Genomic DNA, 6,416 nt, shown 5'->3' on the forward strand with positions numbered 1-6,416 from the left:
CGCTGGGAGCAACCCGCCGGAGTCTTCGCTGAGCAGGCCAGCCCTCCCGTAAACTGCAGCCCCAAGGGAGAGCAGCCCCTGCAATGTTCAGCCGGTACGACCGTTGGCCAAGCAGCAGCAGAGCCGGAGACGGAGGGTCAGTGGCAGGGGGGAGAAAGGGAGCTCCGAGTCCACGGAGTGCCGCTACAAAGTGGCTGCGGGGCAGGTGGTGTGCCCCCCAGCTTACTGTACCAAGCAGCAGTCCTGGCTGGGGCATCGCTTCCTGGGCTGTCCCCGGGATGCTCCCCAGGCAGCTGAGCTGGCCACGCGTCTCCCTGGGCTGGGCTGGGTGACAGTCCTGGCTGGGCCAGCGAGTGGCGGGGGCATTGCTCCCTGGGCTGTCCCCGGGCCGCTCCCTACCTGGGCAGCCAAGCTGGCCACAGGTCTCCCTGGGCTGGTCCGTGGTGCCCCGGGCGCCTTCTGCTACCTCCAGCCCCTCCACACACTTGGCCTCCTGGGACCTCCGCCCATTTTCCCATGCCCGGAGCAGGAGAGGAAGAATTGTTTTCTGGTCATTGGAAGGGGCTTCCCCCTCCCAGCCCCCCGTCCACCGGGGCGAGGGTGCTCCTCTGGACCAGGGCTGTGCGAATCGCAACCTGCAGGATTTGACCCTGGAAAGGCTGGACTGGCCAGCTGGCCGGGGAGGCTAAGCAGCCCCGGTGAGGGAGCTGCTCCCACCCCGTGGTCGGCTGGCCAGGAATCCCATCCAGTTCAGCGGGAAGCTTGGGAGCTGCCTGATTGCCACAGGGGTGTCCACCTCAGCCGCCTCTGGCGGGGCCGCTAATTGTGGGCTCCCTGCTGGCTTCCTCCGTGAGTCAGGCACCCAGGACTCTGCGGAGCCACCCCTAATTGCGCCCTGCCTGATCTCCAAAATGCCGCTTGCCCGAATTCTTTCTGCCTCCTGGGGGAAGTTGCGCCTCATGGCCCAATTATTGTGGGCGTCCTTGTGTGTCTAATCACACCTTTGAAACGCGGGCCAGGAAAAATCTCATCCATCCCGTCGCCGAACTGAGTTGGGACCATGGGAAAGGAGGAGAAAAAAGGAAAGCAGGCAGCGCTTTGCTAGAATGGAGGGGTCGGAGGCTTTGGAGCAGGAGCATCAATGGGGGGAAAGAGAGGCTCTGCTTTTCAAGGGCACTGCCTTGCAAGCAGCCCAAATCTCAGCCCCGTGTTCGGCCGCCCCACATGCAATGGCTGCTGCCGTGGCTGCGTTCACACCTGCGGTGCTTAGCTAGTTTTCTGTTGCAGCATGAACTCAGCCGCGTCGGCCTCCTGGATGCCAGCACTAGGAAGCTGGGCTCGATTCCCCTGGAGCTGTTGTGGGGTGCAGCCAAGAGCAAGCCTCGCAGCTGCCTCACTTGTTCTACCCCGCCAGCAGTGACCCCGCAAAGCCTTCGCCGTGAAGCCGTCTCCCTCGTGAAGCCGTCCAACCAAACAGCTTACAGAAGCATATGAGGCAGCCTCGTCACTCAATATATAGGTTTCTTTTAATATAAAAAGTGTCTATTAAAAATTCCTTCCTAAATACACAAAAAGACCAATTGGGGTGCGGGAGACGGAACAGTAAAAGAAAAAAAAAAGAGTGGTGGTGGGGGATTCGGGGGCTGGATGAAGACAATTTTTTTGGCCAGGGAGAGGAATCAAGTAAGCAGCAGTGGCTTAGATGGTGCAAAGGGAATACTGTACTTATTTTGGCGTACAGGTAGCCAATGAGAACTCAGAAAACTTTGCTCCCTTTCCCACTCTCCCTCACCCCTTCTTCAGCGAAAGGGTGTATTAGCTTGTCTATTTTTCCCCTAGTTTTTTTTAAATATAAACTTGGGTCTTTGGCTGTGTCCTGCCAAAATAGAAGGAGGAAAGAAAGGGAGAGAGAGAGGAAAGAGAGAAAGGAAATAGAATAAAGAGAAAGAGAGAGGGGAAAGAAAGAGGAAAGGGAAAGGAAAGAAAGAGTGAGAGGAAAGAGAAAGAGAGAAAGAGGGAAAGAGGGAGAGGAAAGAGAGAAGAAAGAGAAAGAGAGGAAAGAAAGGGAGGAAAGAGAAAGGGAGAAGAAAGAGAGAGCGAGGAAATAGAAAGAATAAAGAGAGAGAGAAGAAAGAGGAGAGAGGAAAGGGAAAGGAAAGAGAAAGATTGAGAGGAAAGAGAAAGAGGGAGAGGAAAGAGAGGGAAAGGAGAGAGGAAAGAGAGAAAGAGGAAAAAGAGAGGGAGAGGAAAGAGAGGGAGGGAGGGACACTTTTGACATCTAAAATGAAGATAACACTGCATTTATTCTTTTTACCTTTATTATACACACACACACACACACCTATAATAAAGGTAAAAAAGGATGTATGCAGTGTTATCTTCATTTTAGATATCAAAAAGGTTTTGCGGCTCCCAGTGTTTTGTTTTCGGTGGGAAACGGGTCCAAGCGGCTCTTTGAGTGTTTTGGGTTGCCTATCCCTGGTATAGAATATCAAAGTATAGCCTTCTCTTTACACTGGTGGGTCCCCCCCCCCAACACACACATTTGGTAATATATATTTAGATATTACTAAAGACACATCAATAAGAAATTTGTCTATGTACATAGTTTTAAATGGTCTTTGTACTGCATTTTAATACAACTATTCTGTCATGTTTCTGAATAAAATCAGGTTTAGGTAACAGTTTAATAGCAAATGAATGGGTCAGTCTTTCAAAAAAAGTTTTGAATTCATAAAATCATAGGGCTGGAAGGGACCTTTGAGTCTTCTAGTTCAAACCCCTGCCCAGGACAGGAGATTTTATTGAATCCTGGACAAATGCCAGTCCAATATTTTCTTGAAAACTCTAGTGATGGAGCACTCACAACTCTGGGAGGCAAGCTGTTCCATTGATTAATTGTTCTGTCAGGAAATTTCTCCTTAGTTCCAGATTGAATCTCCCCCTGACAGCCTTCTAGCCATTGGTTCTTGTCCTGTCCTCAGGTGCTTTGGAGAATATGCCAACCCCCTCCTTCCTGTAACAGCTCCTCAAATACTGGAAGACAGCTATCATGTCACCCCTAATCCTTCTCTTTGTTAAGTTAGACATACTAGTTCTTTAACCAGTCATCATACAATTAAGCCTCTCTAGACCCCTTATCATCATTGCTGCTCTTCTCTGCACTCTTTCTAGAATCTCAGCATCTTTTTGCATCATGGTGACCAGGACACAGTATTTCAACTGAGTGACTTCATTAGTGCAGTAAAGAGCAGTGCTATTAGTTTTTGTGATCTCTATTGCTCTGATGCCATCCCTTGGACTACAGTATATCGGCTCTTTTAGCAACAGCAGCACTCTGCTGGCTCAGACTTAAATGAAGGCCCACTAGGACACCAAGATCCCTTTTCCTTTTGTTGAGCCAGATACCACCTATTCGGTATCTGTTTGGTTTTTCCTCATAAGCGTAGGACCTTGCTTTTCTCACCACTAAACTGTATCTTGTTGGATAGTTCTCTATGTCAGGGCTTTTCAACCTTTTCACCCATTGTACTACATGACAATATCCGAATACCACCAGTCGCCTAGCAAAGTGTCAAAAACTTGATGACCCCCCCAAAAAAGGAAAAAAGTGATAAAGTACAGGTAGTTCCTCAACTTACAACAATTTGCTTAGTGACTGTTCGAAGTTACAATAGCACTGAAAAAAGTGCCCCCCAAGCCACAGCTGAGCAAGACACTTGCCTGCTCACCCGGCGGCGCTCTTCCTCCTGTCCGAGGTTTTCATTGTTGTGAGCATTTCTGTTGAGGATTGGCAGAGGGGTTGGGGTGGGGGGGTTGGTTTTTATTCCCCCCATCTGCTGGGTGGTTGCAGCAGGTTTCGGTCACTTCACATGACCCTGGGACACTGTGACTGTCATAAATATGAATCAGTTGCCAAGCATCTGAATGTAAATCACAAGACCCTGGAGATGCTGCAACATTCCAGCTGATTGGTGCTTCTTCTGGGCTCAGAAGTGCCAGGATCAGTGCTACTTTCCAGCTGGAGCCTGGCGCTGATCCTAGCGCTTCCACTGAGCCCTGACAGCCCCAAAGAAGCGCTGATCAGCTGGAGCCTGGCACTGATCCTGGCGCTTCCACTGAGCCCTGACAGCCCTGCAGCTCCAGCCATCTCTCGCTCAGGCTTGTGTGGTACTGCCACTGGTTCAGCTCATTCCCCTCCCCCGCTACCACTTTTCTAGTATGGTCGCGTACCACCTGTCAGGTGCCAATGTATTACAGGTGGTACCCATACCACTGGTTGAAAAGCCCTGCTTTATGTCTGCAGAAAAAAAAATATTCTTTAAGAATTCAACAAGTGTTTTCTGGCTCTGGTTGTATTAAGACATCTGAGTAGCTTTTGATACCATTGACAGTGGTTTCCTGATGGATACCTACAAAGGTTGGGGATGGGGATGCTATGTGTTTCATTCCTGCCTGAGGCAGCCTTCAGAGATGGTACTGAAACTGCAGCTAGACAAAAAGGATGAGGCAATCCTGTAATGGTAGAGGAATACTATTGGCTACCAGTTTAGGCTTTTGGGCTCAATTCAAAATGCTGGTGAAAATCTACAAAGCCATGTAAGCGGCGGCATCAGATTCCATCAGCTCCCGGCTTGCCATACTTGAATCTGCACGTACTGAGACAGAAAGCCTGCCTGGACCTGGGACATGGAGCAGTTCTTTTCTGTAACAGTCCCTGGATTTTGGAATTTTTTGCCTAGGGAATTTTGAGCAGTCACTGCCTTCCTAGGTTTTGTAAAACAACAACAACCTGTTATTTTGCCAACCCATTTTAACCAGGATTGAAAGGTGTTGTGGCCACTTGAAGCATTTCTATTTATTGTACTTTTTTATTTCTTTGTATTCTGTATTTACATTCTATATAAACTCCCCAAAGTTTGTGGATTAGGGTAGGTTGCAAGAACTGAGAAATAAATCATGTAATTTTATAAAAAATATAAGGAAAAAAATAGCAGAATCTAAAAGTCATTTAACAAATACTATCTGAGAATTTTTTTAAGTCTTACCTTTGTGTTCTGGTCTATTCCATACACATCCCTCCCTGAGCTAAAATATCTTTGGAGTCCACAATTCCCCTTAATTTGGCTGGCAGAAGATTCTTGAACATTTACTTATAGAAAAGATTTCAAAATTATCTGGATATCAGCCTGCTATGGGTTCATGATAATGCTTATGTCAACAAATGGATTCTGTATATGAAGAGCTGTAAACATTTACTGTGTGATCAGAAAATAAAGCTGCATTTATTTTGAAGGAAAATAGTGTGACATTGAAAGCATTAGAAAAATTTGCAATTATTCATATCATATTATTTCTTAATTCCCTTGTTTGAATTACTTTTTGTCTATATTTATATGATAGTAGGCTTTTAACGTGCTCACCAATAGTAGTGACTATCTGGGGATGAGGAAGGTACTAATTTAATAGGGGTTTTTTTTCTATTGTTTGACTGTTTTAAAGTGCCCACAGTTTGCAGACTGGGCTGAGCTGCAAAAACTACTATAGAGATAAGAACAACCAAACTTTCTGAAATAGCACATCTGTCATTTTATAAAGCACAACATATTTTTTTCTTTCCTGTTCTTAAAAACTAGAACAGCCTTTCTCAATTTTGCGCCATCTTCCAGTAATGGAAGAATCCCTAAGCTGTCTCTTCTTTCTCCAGCCACCAGGGTCTTTGATCAGAATTGGAAACATCTCTAAAGTATAACAAAGAGGAAAAAAGCAATTGAAAGAGCAGAGCTTGTGGAGAACTATATAAACAAGCTGCAGCAGCAATGATGGAAATTAGCAACAGTATCATAATGGCCTGCCATTGATAAGTACAACGGAGGATAAAACCTTTTGGATTGGGGACTTGCAACATGCATAATCATCACATTAGTGCTCTGAAGAAAAAAAAAAAAACAGTTCCATCACCTAAGTTCAATAATTATGCTTAATGTAAGTTATACTTATTATATCATATCTGGAAAAGACATGCCATGCACATGATTTATCAGCACAATATTCCACTGAACTTATGAAATTTGATGCACATCAGACATTGAATTGTTCCAGAGTTTATAGGATTAGAAAAGTTTTTATAGGCCTTCTAATCCAATACTCTGCCCAAGAAAAGACTCCTTACACCATCCGAGGCAGGTAGCTTTGTTTAAAAACCTGAAGTGATGGAACACCCACAAGTCCAAGGAAGCAGGATGTTCCACTGCTTACAATTAGGGAATTCCTTCTTATCTCTTTCTGTAAAACTTCCATTCATTGGTCTTTAGACATTATGGAGAATAAACTCAGACACACTTCCTCTGACAGCCTGTCGAGTATTGTAAGACTACCGTCATGATGCTCCTTTGTTTTCTCTTCAATTCAGTTTC

This window comes from Crotalus tigris, unplaced genomic scaffold (assembly GCF_016545835.1).
Source record: "Crotalus tigris isolate CLP2741 ecotype Arizona unplaced genomic scaffold, ASM1654583v1 scf7180000024339.11422700, whole genome shotgun sequence".
Lineage (NCBI taxonomy): Eukaryota > Metazoa > Chordata > Lepidosauria > Squamata > Viperidae > Crotalus > Crotalus tigris.